Source organism: Lissotriton helveticus, chromosome 8 (assembly GCF_964261635.1).
Source record: "Lissotriton helveticus chromosome 8, aLisHel1.1, whole genome shotgun sequence".
In the NCBI taxonomy this organism is placed as follows: domain Eukaryota; kingdom Metazoa; phylum Chordata; class Amphibia; order Caudata; family Salamandridae; genus Lissotriton; species Lissotriton helveticus.
The window spans coordinates 83,908,292-83,924,614 of NC_136069.1; the positions used below are offsets into that span (position 1 = coordinate 83,908,292).

At 44.8% G+C, this 16,323-nt stretch overlaps 1 non-coding gene and 1 pseudogene across 1 annotated transcript; both read left to right on the forward strand.

Moving 5' to 3' along the window:
* The first annotated feature begins 918 nt into the window (after positions 1-918).
* Positions 919-1,027, forward strand: LOC144774437 (5S ribosomal RNA; annotated as a pseudogene).
* A 14,870-nt stretch (positions 1,028-15,897) lies between these two features.
* Positions 15,898-16,016, forward strand: LOC144774401 (5S ribosomal RNA). The gene has a single exon (XR_013600238.1). It is a non-coding gene; the product is annotated as a 5S ribosomal RNA (ribosomal RNA).
* Positions 16,017-16,323: the final 307 nt, after the last annotated feature.

Here is a 16,323-nt window from a genome sequence, read left to right on the forward strand (position 1 = left end):
GCACAATACCTGGACCTTACGTGCAAATACGTTTTTCTAGAAATACCCACAGACTCCACGTATTCATGAATGTTGCTTTGGAAGAGCAGAACTTACCTCAAGTCCTCTGAGGTATGTTCCACTTTTATAGTTGTACATATGAGAAGGACCGGGCAGGTTGAGTAGAGCAATGTATATTAAATGTCCACAATTTGGTTTATGTTTTTACTATTAGGTCTAAGAAACGAGGGAAAGAATTCATTTGGCCCTGATGAGAGTTTGTGAAGAACCCTCCCAAACTCGAAACGCGTAGGCAAACAGGATCAAGTCCTTAGTCCGGAATCATAGTTAAATTGCTTAGGAACTTGTAGCCTACTAGCACATCTACAGAATGGTGGTGGTGCTTTCAACAGACACACTGATAGTCTGTTTGATGGTCAAATATTTGTGAATAAGCATCCATTATGTTTTGATTGAAATATATTTCGAATTTTTTTCTTCTCTCCTTGTTGTGAGATATGGTATCACTTTTTTGCACAATATTTATATGTTTACACATTGTATATGTAATTTTGATTCAAATTTCTTGCACATTGTATACTGAATTTTGATTTAATTTTCTGTGTTGTGTTGTACCAAGTAAACATCGCGACATTTATGGCTAGTACATGAAAGGCAATGTCATTTCTCTAGACTTTATGAATAGTCAACAAAAGATTTTTATTGAATAAAAACGAGGCAATTAATTGCCAGGATAAACATATTAAATTTTGTTTATCTTCTTTTTCAACCAAAATTGCATGGTGTTAAATGTGAAGTGTGGGTTCCTTTTTGTTTCTCATAGTATCTTGGGCCCTTACCCCACTTCTGTCCATATGGGCCAAACTCTTTTTTGATAGAAAGCGTCTGCATAAGAGGCCTGAACCGGCAGCCTCTCGTGCCTACGGCCATACCACCCTGAATGTGCCCGATCTCGTAAGCTAAGCAGGGTCGGGCCTGGTTAGTACTTGGATGGGAGACCGCCTGCGAATTCCAGGTGCTGTAGGCTTTTTGCTTCTCAATAGTGGCACTTCTGTTTTTTTTCTTTTAGGGGGGGTATTTATTCTATTATTTTATTGTATCTGTCTTCAAAAAGAAAACACCATCAAGTTGACAACACGCAGGGCCCATAACTTTCCATTCGGAAACTGAAAATTCGGCTGCACTTTACCCTGGTTCCAAAAAAACAGAAAACCTTTGCCCTAAGGCAGGACAGGGGACCCGCACCCCCTCCCCAGCAGAGGGTTTACTTCTGCCGGATGGCCTCGAGCTGCTGCAAGCTGCTGCTGGGCTGCTCCAGGGGCAGCAGTACCGGTTCCTGGTCCCCCTCTTTTGGCCTTCCCCAGCAGCCCGGGAGCAGGGGGAGGGCTGAGGCAGAGAGGCAGGCAGCGAGTGCCGTTCAGTACAACCGAGAGGGGAGCGGGGCGCACACGCATGCACACTCACTTACACCCATGCATTCGCATGCAGACACTCACACACCCACTCCCCTTTCACGAGACTCGCTCACAAATACACATACACTCATACATATGTTACGGCTGGATTTCTAATCAATTGCATTTGATCTAGATCTCAACTCAGGTCAACTGAACCGTTGGTACCTGTCTTAGAGTAAAAGGCAATCCACTACTAGGTCAAACAGTTAAGGACTTACACCACTCTAAAGAACCACTTACTATGGAAAAGTTTTAAAAGTTTATTACAAAGCCAAAGTTAACTGGAGATACAAACATCTTAAAATAAGGTTCAAAAGATATACTGGGATCAATACAAACATAAATTTTCTAAATGCTCTTAGTCGGCAAAAGAATATCACCAAAGCCAATTCAAAAATCAACAGTGTTGCAAGAATAGACACAAGCTGTAACTTGTGAGTCATTTACAGAAAGGAAGAAAATCCAGATTAGACTGTCCCTACACTAAACTAAGTGACATCCCTACTTAGCAAACTCTTAACCTAAAAAGGTGTAAGCCGTGGTGACTTCCAAAGAAGATCACTCACTTTCCTTAGTCTTCGTTGTGAATCGATCTCGCAGTTAACCTATCTGCCTACCCATCCGCTCTCTTAGGTTCCTCAGATCATTTGCCTTAACTCCACCCAGGGGTCCTGTCCCTAATACAAAATCACATTTACAATAGAAACGCCCTTTAGAGACGCCCCTCACGTGGTGTTGGTTCTGGTATTTTCCATGCTGAAACTCCTCTGGGCCCATCGTTAGCGTTGACCTTGCTTCTCAGGCTCTTCTCCGTCAGGACGGTACCCCCCAGGAAATTCCTGAAGCCTCCTCCAGGCCTGTGCCTGGCTCCCTGAACAAAAGTCTATTCATCACTCTCTTGATTGGAACCTCCTCGCACCTGCAAACAGACACTTCTACAGAGGGCCCCAAATTCCGGCCTGCACCGTATCTTCTAAGTCGTAAACCATCGAGCAGGCTCCGCAATTTATGTTTAACATGACCTTCCTCTAACTAGCACATGCAGAACAAAAGAAATGATCTCATCTATTCAGGCCTATTAGAATTACATGAAACGGGCCTGTGCACTCTGTAAACCTTAAATTTCTTAGTCTAAACAGTATTCTAACTTATTACACACAATGGTTATATGAAACACTTCTATAAAACATACATTTCAGTTCTATGATCAAAAATACTTTGAATTATAACAACATTAGAAATCCACGTCATGTGAGAGTGTAACAGCACTTTTCATTCTCTGTGAACTGCCATGTGGCCTACACATTTCTACGTTTAGCAGAATTACATTCTCCCCTTCAACAGCCACATAACATGAGATTTCAACATTATTCTAACATCTCTACACACTTCTACATTAGCTTTTCACCCTGATATATGAATTCTATTTTGATTAAACACTCATATATTTTCACTTATATAATTCGACACTCTTATGTAATCTTTACTAAACTGATGCAACGTGCTTGTAAATATGGTGCACTTCTATTTTTTTCTCGGTTTACGCTCTCTCAGTTCCCCCCTTTGATGACTTTTAGTAGTCATCACCATCACAACACCATCCCTAAGGTTTGAACTAAATCAAACGGAACTTGTTGAAGTACTCCCTCGTTTCATCATCTCTAGAGCCCTCAGACTCCTGTACTGATTATCCTGCATCGCAGCTAATCTCCTCTCCTGCTCTCTCATGGATCTCTGCAACCTATTTGATCTATACCATTGGTACAGCCGCACCAATCCCCACAAGATGATTATACAAATCACTATTATGATGATAGGTTTCAGTATGTACCAATTGAAACTCTTTCCTAAGTTGGCAAACCAACCTCCAACTTTACCCATTCCATGACCTACTTTTTCCCACACATTTATCTGTGTCAAATCCTCAATCTCATGATGAATTTCAGTAATGTTCCGTATATACTTTTCTAGAGGTTTTGAATTGTCTGGAATGTAAGTGCAACATTCCTGAACCTTCAAAGCCTTACAAACTCCTCCCTCTTTGGCTAACAGAACATCTAGAGCAAGTCGGTTCTGAAGAACCATTGCCCTTATCGATTGCATCTCTCCCTCCACCAGAATTAATGATCTAGCAGTACTGTCGGACAACCTATCTACAACTGTTGCCAATCTTCTAATCTTGACGTCATTCAGTACTATTCCTAAAAGAGGAAACGCAGCACCAAAAACGTCTCCAACTACCTCCTCATAGTTTACATCCCTTCTTCCTCTAGCTTGAGTTCCTCCCTCTATGATTTCTAAATCCTTTGCATGGTATATTTTGGGGAAGACAATTGCCAAATAACATGATCCATACCAATTATCCGGTAGTTTCACGTATGCATTCCTTCCACAAACAAAATATACATTTGGGATCACCTGCATTTCCTTCAAGAAGTCTTTGGTATATTATTCTAATTGGAAAGCATGTTCACAATTTACGTCTCCCGCAAACACATTCTCGTAATAGGTTTTACCCCTATGTATACACAGTTTCCCTTTCTTCTCTCGATCTAGAGCTATTGGACCATTACTACCCTTTCTTTGGTGTGACCTTTCTTCCTCGGTCCAATCTGTTTTCCATTGGCCAGAAGCCTTTAAAATCTTCTGTCTCCTATACCGATCATCCACCTGCCCTATAAACCTTTTTTCAATTTCTGACACTTTACAAGTCAAATTATTTCTTCGGGCATGTGAAGTATCCAATGTTTTCCAAGGAATGAAAAATTTCTGTAATCTATCTTCATTCTTATAATAATCCCACTTGTTCAAGTGCTTGTAGTTTGGCACTACTGGTAAAACAGCATCAAAATTTGAAAAATAATATTCAAAACCATCACGTTCATAAAATATACTAAGCAACAAACTACATGTGATTCCATAAGTCAATGGAAGATGATGATATCTAATACCTTCGTCTACAGAAGCTGGCAATTGCATGCAAACGTAACAAGCTTTTGCCTCCATAGCATCAATATATTCATAAAGCAATTTAGCATATGCATTTGCTTTTAAATTTCCCTGTGATTCATCCACATGCAACCTACGAGTCTCTGCTGCTAGTAAAGCTTTATCTTTCTCTGTATCGTCCCCCCTTAGACTAGCAGTAGTAGGTTTCTGTATCGATACACTTTTTGCTTCCTTTGTTGCTTTCTCTTCATTTTCATGTCCCACTACATATGATATAGTAACTACTAAAACTATAAGAAAAATCACTCCCACTAAAAGTGTGCCTACTATACATTTTGTCCTACGGTTCGGGTTGCCAGCCTCCATGATCTCAAGACAGTGTAGTTCTGATTTTCTTTAGCAACACAAAGTCTCTTTTCTTTGCTTATTCAGCCTTTCTGAACCACACCTGGAAGCTGCTAATCCCTTCTGTAAGATCAGTCTTTGAGTTCTGTAGCAACAGACAACCCTAGCCCTTCTCCGTCCACTAAATGGGAGTCCCTAAATTTCTTCTTCTTCCACTTGGCGCTAGGTTATCTCTCAATCTGTTTATTTACAAAGTCTTTAGCAATCTGGAATTATACGTTTTCCAGCGGCTCTGATCACATACTCCAATATTTCCAAATGAAGAACGATCTCCTCAGGTGTTGGCCTTCTTGGACAAAAAGTCGGAAATTCGATTCTGTTTAAAACCATGTCTCTTATCCCGCTCAGATAAGGAGGATTGGGAATAGTGAGTGTTAGCAACCCTTCCACCTTCACTCCTGGTATCAACAACACTATTTCCACTGTTATGATTGGGTCAACACTGGTCAATGTCACTTCCCTCAACCTCCCGGATCTCCGTGCACTGGACATCTGCAGCTAGGTAGGTCCACTCAGGAGTAGCGTATCTCCTGCAGGGCACTCGCACCCTCCTCGATCTTCTCGGACCTTCCTGTTCCTGTCTCTGTGCACCTTCGTCCAGATCTGAGTCTTCAGATATAGGAGCAAGAGTTCTTTCTGGAGTTGGCTTCAAGCTCGGCCTCTTCTTTCTTTCAGGCCAACTAGCTTCTCCACGCCTTGTTCTCCTATTTCTTGTCCTCACACTCGGTTCTTGATCACTCTTGTCTTGATCTGTGTCTGAGCCGTATTTACAGCAACTTTCTCCTTCTGTGGCAACTTCAGTTTCACTGTCGCCCTGTGTTTCTTCTTCTTCTGGATCTGTGGCACTCCCAACCTCTTCAGACACCCCCACAGCTTGACTGGTCCCCTCTAGTGGTTCGCTATCCACATCTGGATTTTCATCTGTGAGAGGAGCTGTTTCTTCCAAGGGTGCTGGAACTCTTCGAGTATGGGAAGCATGTATCCAGTTTGGTAGCCCTCCACACTTCACAGCAGTATTCGTCGTCAGGATTATCTGGTAGGGCCCCTTCCAACGCACGTCTAGGCAGTTCTTCCGGACGTGCTTCTTCACCACGATCCAGTCACCTGGACACAAGTCGTGACATAGATCTCTTGAAGATGGAACTTCAGCAGCCTGCACCTGAAGAGACACAGAATGAATGGCGTCAGACAGTCCCTTGCAATAATCCAGGATCAGGTCATCTGTAATGTTCAACAAAGCTGTAGTTGGAACAGACGGAAGTCTCATTGCCCTCCCCATTAAAACCTCATGTGGAGAGAGACCTGTTCTCCTGTCTGGTGTGCTACGCGTACTCATGAGTACCAAGGGCAAAGCATCAGGCCAGCTTAAGGACGTGGATGAACATACTTTGGCCATTCGGCATTTCAAAGTCCCATTTATCTGCTCCACGATACCTGAAGCCTCTGGTCGATAGCTACAGTGCAACTTCTGATCAATGTTCAATGCAGAGCAAAGCATCTTCACAACTTCGCTGTTAAAATGTGTTCCTCTGTCCGATTCCAGGGAGGCCGGCACCCCGAAGCGCGGAATCAACTCTCTAAGCAACAACTTTGCTACTGTGAGTGTATCGCACCTGCGTGTAGGGTATGCTTCGACCCATCTGGAAAATATACATACAACCACCAGAACATACCTGAGGCGGTTGACCTTTGGCATCTCAATAAAATCTAATTGCATTCGGTTGAAAGGCCCCCCAGACCTCCCAATGTGACTCATTGTGACTGGTGTTCTTTTCCCTACGTTCAATTGCTGGCATGTGACACATCTCTTACACACTGCTTCCGCGGCAATCCTAAACTTGGGACAATACCAAGTCTGCCTAAATAACCTCAGCATGGCATCTCTTCCTAAGTGTACTGGACCATGTATCTGTCGTGCCATTGGACTCACTAATTCCTCAGGTAATACTGCCCTTCCATCTGCTGAAACCCACAAATCCCTTTCACTTTTCACACAACCTGCTGTTTCCCATGCCTTTTTCTCAGAATCTGGTGCATTCTCTTGCATGTCTTTTAAATCCTCCCAAGTGTCAACTGTCTCTAGCATCATGTTTAACTCTGTCTTTTCCTGAGTCCCACCTACTTCCACTTCCGTGAAAGAATATCCGTGCTCCGCACAGTAACGGGCAACTTCGTCTGCATATCTATTACCTTGTGACACAAAATCTGTATTTTTGGTGTGGGCTACACATTTAACAATTGCAATTGCTGCTGGACCTTGTAATGCTTCTAACAATAGTCGCACAAATTCCCCATTTCGAATAGGCGAACCAGAGGAGGTCATGTAACCTCTCTGAGACCACAATTGCCCAAAATCATGAACTACACCGAACCCATATTGGCTATCAGTATAAATGGTCACTCTAATTTTGCTACCTGCTAAACAGGCACGTGTCAATGCAATGATTTCGGCTACCTGAGCGGAGTGTACTCCTTCCAGGCAAGCGGCTTCCACAACTCCAGTAATGGTGCAAACAGCATAAGCTGCTCTCAACCGACCAGTGTCGTCTCTTAAACATGAGCCATCAACAAAGAAAATTTCATCAGGGTCAGTCAACGGCTCATCCACAATATCTGGTCTGGGCTTGGTACATAGTTCAGTCACATCAAGGCAATCGTGATCTTCACATTCTTCGCCTTCTATATCATTTGGAAGTGGCATCAATGTAGCAGGATTCAAAACAGAGCACCTCTTAAGGGTCACGTTCTCCGCAGCAAGAATAACTTGCTCATAGCGCGTGAGCCTATTACTGGTCAAGTGCTGTGTCTTGGTCCTGGTCATTAACAGTTCTACAGAATGAGGTACATACACCACTAATTGATGTCCCATAACGATATTTTCACACTTTTCAATGCTGACACCTGTTGCAGCAACGGATTTGAGACATCCGGGCAACGCTGCGGCTACCGGATCTAAAGTAGCTGAAAAGTATGCAACTGGTCTACGGGCATTTCCATGAGTTTGTACTAAAACTGACAAAGCACAACCCTCTCTCTCGCAGCAGTAAAGTGAAAATGGTTTTTCGTAATCAGGCATCCCCAAAGCTGGAGCACGGCACAAGTCCTCTCTCAGCTGTAGGAACGACATCAAACAATCCTTGTCCCATGGTACCGGATCACTCACCTCCTTGTGCGTCAGTTTTTGTAAGGGTTTTGCTTTCAGGGAAAAGTTAGCTATCCACTGTCGGCAATAACCAACCATTCCTAGGAACATCCTGACTTCTCTCTGTGTCGTAGGCGAGTTCATCTTCATTATCGCCTCTATCCTATCTGGCGACACCTTGCGCTTTCCTTTTTCTATCCGGTGACCCAAGTACTGTACCTCTGTCAGACAGTACTGCAATTTGCTCGGAGATACCTTATGCCCATTTTCAGCTAAATGGTTCAGTAAGGCGATGGTATCTGTCCTACAAGCTTCTTCCGTTTCTGATGCAACAAGTAGGTCGTCTATGTACTGGACCAGAACCGAGTTCTGTGGCAGTACTAGACTTTCAAGATTTTTCTTCAACAGCTGGTTGAAAATTGATGGGCTATCTGTAAACCCTTGTGGGATACGACACCATGTTAAGACGCGACTCTCTATTTTGAACGCAAAAAGAAATTGGCTTTCTTCATGCAGTGGGATTGAAAAGAAAGCCTGACAAAGATCTATCACTGTAAACCACTCAGCTTGGAATGGTATCTGAAACAGTATCACTGATGGATTCGGTACCACTGGACAACATGAAACAACTATGTTATTAATCCTTCGAAGATCTTGTACTATTCTAAATTTCCCACTAGGTTTTTTCAAACCCATAATCGGGGAGTTGCATGGACTACCCACGATTTCCTTCCGTATTCCCTGTTGAATCATAGAGTCGATCACGGGTTTTATTCCTGCAATCGTCTCTGGGGTCAATTTGTATTGGGGCGTTCTTGGATATTCAACATTTGGTTTTACCATGATCTTCACTGGTTCTACTCCTTTGATCAATCCTATCTCTTCTCCAGTAAAATCCCATACCTCTGATGACACGGTATCTCTTAAGTCCCAAGGAAGCTCCTCCACAGTCAGGGTAGGATACAGTTCTACGCATACTCTCGAATTTGCAACCTTAAAGGTAGCATCATCGTCTGTAGTCTGTACCTCCACTCCCTGAGGTGTTTAGTATATTGTGCAGTTCAGTTTGCACAATAAGTCCCTTCCTAACAGACACACAGGACTAGAATCACATATTACAAACTGATGTTCATCTGTGTAATTTCCTATTTTCACTGGCACTGGTTCCGTCAAAGGACTAGTCATTCTCCTATTTGCGACTCCTACCACTTGAATTGGTTCCCCTGACATTGGTAGATCTGGAACCACTGCCGATCTCAAAGTTGATCGAGTAGCTCCAGTATCTACTAAGAATGTTGTAGGACACCCTGCCACTTCAGCCTCGACAAACGGTCCTCTTTGATCCACCTCTAGAACTGCCCCGAGGGTAAAGTCCTCCTCTCTACTTACACGTTGTCCCGTCAATGGATCAACATAGTAACACTCTTCTTCATCTATAAAAAGAGGCATTTGTCTATAGGTCTTTCCGCCTGTCAAAATCTTTGGTGGCTGCGGGAACTGAGCTCGTGGAGCCGAAGTCCCCCCTTTGGCCACCTTACTCCTTGACACTGTCACCCCTTGAACTGGAACTTCTTGAACTTCCTCCTCCCATACTTCCAGTTCTCCGTTTTCAGGGTTATAGGGACACTCGCGTTTCCAATGTCCCACCCGGTGACACTGGTGACACTTTGTCGTTTTCTTCAATGTAGCAATGTCTATTCTAGGTCTCGGGTTTTCCTCGTTGTCCTTATTCTGACTGTTTGATTTCCGTCCCATTGTCCCTGTTCCCTGTTGCTGCTGTCCACCCTTCCCAGCTGACTGCATCTGCACCACCATCAGTTTCTCCTTTAGTTTTTTTGCTTTGGAATCTATTTCATCACTGCAATACCTTGCATATCTCAAAATTTCATCTAATGGTTTGTTTTGCCAACAAATTAAATGTTGCTGAATCATCAGACAAATATCAGGTCTCAACCCCAAAACAAACTTCGATACAAACTGTCCTATATCCTTGGGATCCATTACATCTAGTCCACTGTATTGTTTGAACGTTTTAAGCAATCGCTCATAAAACTCGTGAACTGTCTCCTTGGGTTCCAGTCTCGTTCGGTCCATTTTTACCCAATCTATATCTTGTGGTGGTACTTTCTCCCTCAGCCATGTCATCACCCTTTCATACTTTAACATTACACTTTCTGACGGTCCATTAGTACGAGCATCCCTTTCTGGATCTACAGTTGGCCATTCGACACTAACCTTGCATGCTATCCACAAGTCTCCTGGGACCACAATGTCAAATAAGGTGTTCAAATCAATCCACAATACTTTTGAAATCTTGACAAACCTCTCTACCTGCTTGTACCACTCTACAGGATTTTCCCTTAACTTCGGAAACAAGTTGGTAAATGCAGCCAAATCTCCCCTACTCCAAGGCACATGTACATAATTCCCATTCGATATTTCTCGCAAAGGGAATGCCTCCATCTGCATTAGCCTTCCCTCCGGAGACATCACATTCGCGCTCCGCCTAACAGTTCCCTTTTTGGACCACCTCTCTTCCCATTTGTCCAGATCTCTCCATGTTCTTATTTCCTGTTATCAGTTCCCTTATGTGTGTTTTTAATCCAGTTGTCCTCTTCTCGTCTAAGTCCTGATCTGAATATTGCAGCCTATGGTTACTCTGCAATGTCTTTGTTCTGGACAAATCCACCATATACTTGTCTGCCAGTTCAGACAGTTTCTCATGAGTTGCTCTTGCCTTTCGGGTAATATCCTTTGCTATAAACAGCAGCTCATTTTGTTCATACATGTCAATCCTTTCTAAAGACAACGTACCATCTATTATCTCATCCAGGTCATTTTTTAAGCTGGTCACATCGAGTCTTTTGGCTTTTATCACAGCTTTCAGTATGCTATCTCTAGGGAGTCCATTTACATCTCCCCCATCACAGCTCTGAGTCCTACGTCTGGGCTCAGGCGTGTTATGGGGAGTCCTCCCATGCTCCCATCTCTCCAGGTCCCATTCAATTCCATCCAGTCCCACATTTCCCATCCTGCCTGGTTTCTCTAGGTGCATGGTAAGACATTCCATGATTCCCCATGCTTTCGCAATTTGGCTGTGATCTCTGATCACTCGATGCATGGCAAGATCCTTCGCGGTTCCCCATGTTCCCTCGATTCCAGTGCTGTACATTATCATCAGGTGCGTGGAGAGTGCACTTAAACCTATCCCTGTATTCTTGTGTCCTTCGGTCTCCCTCATTTTGAATGAGACGAGTCATCTCTCCACACTCCGTACTTCCACCTTTTCGCTCCTGTTCATTTCTACCGTCAATATGACGTATAACTCCTCTACTCTCTTGACTTTTACCATCACACTCCTGACTGCTTTCGCTAGCCCCGCAGTGAGATACTATCTCGTTGCCTCGACTTCCCCATTCAGCTTCTGCTCTTGACCTGTTGCTCGGTGTTTCTGTGAACCTATCCCATTCCCTCAAGTCAGCCCTCAACTCTTTATAGGATTTCGGCCGTGGTCCCCTCAGGTCCATCGGTCCTCTCTGACCCCCCTGCTCTGTTGCGGGACCCACTGCTAAATCCAATGGGGTGCTCCACGTCATCGGTCCTGGCAATTGCTTCCAGGCATTTGTCGTGTTATTCCTTCTTTCCATCTCAGCTCTTTCTCTGCTTAGCCGTACCTGTTCTTCCTCTCTCCCTTTCTCTGGGTGATAAACCGACACTATGACCTATGGTAACGGGTACTTGAAGAGCATCTGGCAATCCATAAGACTCAACCCTCTCTGTTGCTGGCATCTTCTGTACCACAACCTTTCCGACTACTCTCTGTACAGGACTATGTTGAGGTGTCTCCTCACCTTTGGTAGGTACCCAATCCGTTATAGGGAGTGGCCTATTCCCTTCTATGTCAACCCTATCTTCCCTTGGGAGTTCAGTACCTTCTATCCCCCTATCGTCCGGAGGTGGTCTATCTATCAACAATCTATTTATTAGGTTATCCTCCGACTCGCTCTCGTCATCCTCTTCTATGGGTCTCTTTTCTCCCGTAACCTCTCTCACTGTGTACAACTTATCCACTTCAATCGCCTGTACCCTCCATCTCTTGGCTTCCGCATCCCATTTGGCATCTTGCACTGCCCTTACTGATCGCCTCACCCTTTCTTGGCGCCTGTTCTGATTCCCGTCGTGCGCCGCCCTAATCCATGCATTAAGGGCCTCAAACTGTGTTGGTCTAGGCAAAGGTCTCAATGAGGACATAACTGCTTTCAGCTGATGCAACACTTCTAGTCTAAACGTTCCGTATTTCGGAAAAATCAGTTCCTCATTCCCTTCCGTAATCTTACTCCAAGCACCAAGCCACAGTATAGTATGCAACCCAACATTAGTTGCCATATAGTGAGCTGGTGTACCCTCTGGCGGTGCCTCTTCCCCGTAATCAGATTCTCTTCTTTTTCTCTTAAAAATCCCTCTCAAACATTTAAAACACTTCATGTTCAAAGTCTACAAAATTTCTTATTTTCTCCGCGTTCGTTTACTTCCTGATGACAATCCACCAATCTCAGCGCGGTTCTCACTAACCGGCCTATCACATCGCGGCTCTCGCTGACGTCACACCAACCGGCCTATCACAGCGCGGCTCCTCACTAACCGGCCTATCACAGCGCGGCTCTCGCTGACGTCACTCGTCTAGCGCGGCTTCACACCAACCGGCCTATCCCAGCGCGGCTCTCGCTGACGTCACTCGTCCCCCTTCGCAGCAGTTCCCCTCCTTTCTCAGCTCGTCTCCCGGTCATGCATGCGTCCCATTCATACTCTGAAAAATGACTACTTCCGACCAAGCGATCACTTTCCTTGACTGTACGCCCACAGTCTAATCTGTAATTGTCACCTTAACTGACTAAATGTCTTTCCGTGTACGTCCAGACAATCGCCTTTGCTGATAGGTTACTTACACACGGTAACCTTCGACCTGCGTCCGTTACCCACACACTCACTCTTGCATTCCCCCTATCTCGGTCCTGCGGGCGATCAATGGTACCTCATGACCCCCTTTACTCTGGTCGACAACTACTCTGGATGTTCGATACACCCAAACCACTTAAGCTCTTCTCCGAACTTAAGATTTTCACTAGTTCACCGGTTCACCAGTTTACCAGTACCAGGTTGCGCGCGCTCACAACCTTCTCTCAATCACACTACAGGCACTCAACTCCGCATGACATTACAATACAGATACCACACAAAACACCGCAATCTGTCCACGCATGACCCTTGTTATACTCACTCTCATCCGACCCTGCTGCTTTTCTCTCGCACCGTCAGCACCTTCTTCGGCAGGCGATTCTTCCGCTGCTCATCTCTCGATCTCTAGGGGCCTTGGGATAATCTAACCTAGTCTAGATCACCCTCCTCAAGAAGGTAACCATCCTCACTGTGCTACCAACTGTTACGGCTGGATTTCTAATCAATTGCATTTGATCTAGATCCCAACTCAGGTCGACTGAACCGTTGGTACCTGTCTTAGAGTAAAAGGCAATCCACTACTAGGTCAAACAGTTAAGGACTTACACCACTCTAAAGAACCACTTACTATGGAAAAGTTTTAAAAGTTTATTACAAAGCCAAAGTTAACTGGAGATACAAACATCTCAAAATAAGGTTCAAAAGATATACTGGGATCAATACAAACATAAATTTTCTAAATGCTCTTAGTCGGCAAAAGAATATCACCGAAGCCAATTCAAAAATCAACAGTGTTGCAAGAATAGACACAAGCTGTAACTTGTGAGTCATTTACAGAAAGGAAGAAAATCCAGATTAGACTGTCCCTACACTAAACTAAGTGACATCCCTACTTAGCAAAATCTTAACCTAAAAAGGTGTCAGCCGTGGTGACTTCCAAAGAAGATCACTCACTTTCCTTAGTCTTCGTTGTGAATCGATCTCGCAGTTAACCTATCTGCCTACCCATCCGCTCTCTTAGGTTCCTCAGATCATCTGCCTTAACTCCACCCAGGGGTCCTGTCCCTAATACAAAATCACATTTACAATAGAAACGCCCTTTAGAGACGCCCCTCACGTGGTGTTGGTTCTGGTATTTTCCATGCTGAAACTCCTCTGGGCCCATCGTTAGCGTTGACCTTGCTTCTCAGGCTCTTCTCCGTCAGGACGGTACCCCCCAGGAAATTCCTGAAGCCTCCTCCAGGCCTGTGCCTGGCTCCCTGAACAAAAGTCTATTCATCACTCTCTTGATTGGAACCTCCTCGCACCTGCAAACAGACACTTCTACAGAGGGCCCCAAATTCCGGCCTCCACCGTATCTTCTAAGTCGTAAACCATCGAGCAGGCTCCGCAATTTATGTTTAACATGACCTTCCTCTAACTAGCACATGCAGAACAAAAGAAATGATCTCATCTATTCAGGCCTATTAGAATTACATGAAACGGGCCTGTGCACTCTGTAAACCTTAAATTTCTTAGTCTAAACAGTATTCTAACTTATTACACACAATGGTTATATGAAACACTTCTATAAAACATACATTTCAGTTCTATGATCAAAAATACTTTGAATTATAACAATATTAGAAATCCCCGTCATGTGAGAGTGTAACAGCACTTTTCATTCTCTGTTAACTGCCATGTGGCCTACACATTTCTACGTTTAGCAGAATTACATTCTCCCCTTCAACAGCCACATAACATGAGATTTCAACATTATTCTAACCTCTCTACACACTTCTATATTAGCTTTTCACCCTGATATATGAATTCTATTTTGATTAAACACTCTTATATATTTTCACTTCTATAATTCGACACTCTTATGTAATCTTTACTAAACTGATGCAACGTGCTTGTAAATATGGTGCACTTCTATTTTTTTCTCGATTTACGCTCTCTCACATACAAACACGTGCAAACCAGTCGATAAAAAAGCAACACTTACCTGCTGCAGGGCTCGGGGAGCTGCCAGGAGGGTTGGGACTGCTACCTTGGTCAGCCAATGAGGGGAGGCAGCAGTCCCTCACTCGTCACAGAGCAGGATGGGGGACAGAGTCAGTGACAGACACTTGGCCGTTGGCACTTCAGGGCTTAAAAAATGAGGCGCCCAGCTACGAGGCTATCCCTGACGCTCTCCCTCGTCATGAGGGGGAGGGCCTCCAGGACATTTGCTGAGCTGAGGAGGTCAGGCCCACCGGAGCTGTGACATCCTCAGCCCAGCAATCTTCAGCTCAGGAAGCCGGGAGCCTGCGCATTCAGTGCATGCCCAGCTCCTGGCTGCCTGGCCTGAACATAAAGAGTGTTTGTCTAGCTGACCTTTGTTAAGCCTGACATACAATCTTTTTGTCCAAAAGGGGCGGGTCGTGGCCTCACTGCCCTTAAGGAGGGGCGGCTGCTGAAGTCAGGCCACTTGCAAGAAGGACCCTTCACCCAGGCAGCACTCAGTCCCTCATCTCAGTCTCTCTTCTCTATGTACACAGGGGCGGGCCCTGGACATGGACGTGATTTGCATATCAGGGCTCTGTCCCTGATTAAAAAAGAAAAGGAAAGTTGCAGTCAGAGCTGCGCAGAAAAAACTTGTCACCCCAATGTTTCTGCGGGCGATCCAGAGTTGAAGATCGGTAGCCTGGCAGGTGCTGCCACATAGAGCGGTGGCCTGATAGAGTGCCTTAGAGGCCAGCGCAAAGCAAGGCCAGGCACTTGGTGAAAATCCCAGGCGGCTGGAGATCTCCGGCTGGCACCTAAAGAGAGGCCGGAGCCTGTGTGTAATTGGGAAAGAAGCAAGCACAAGGCTGCTGGAAGAGAGGGCTGTCCTTGGCTATCTGTAGCAAGCTTGCAAAGGGAGGGCAGTTGTTGAAGGGAAGTGTGCAAGTGCAGTGCAGTGCAACACGTTCCAGAGTGCAAGGAGGTTGTCAGCACAAGAGGCCTGATCCTGCATCCTCCGATGCCTACGGCCATACCACCCTGAATGCGCCCGATCTCGTCTGATCTCGGAAGCTAAGCAGGGTCGGGCCTGGTTAGTACTTGGATGGGAGACAACCTGGGAATACCAGGTGCTGTAGACATTTTGCCACTCGCTGACACCAGGCTCGGCCCTTGCTCAATCATACCTAAGCTTCCTCGCTAATAGCACTTTTTACAACAACAAAATAATAATAAATAAATATTCTGATCTCCTCTCCTCTTTAATTTTTTTTGTATTATTTATTTATTATTGAATTACTTGGCTTTCCTGGTTGCTCCAGGCTTGCTCCAACTTCTCTCCAAAAGAGAAATCCCTCAGACCTTGCTGGTCTGCACCGAAGCCAATCTCGACATCCTGCGTGGATTGCGTTTGCCAAGCCTTGTTGGGTCCAAACCGGATGCCAACCC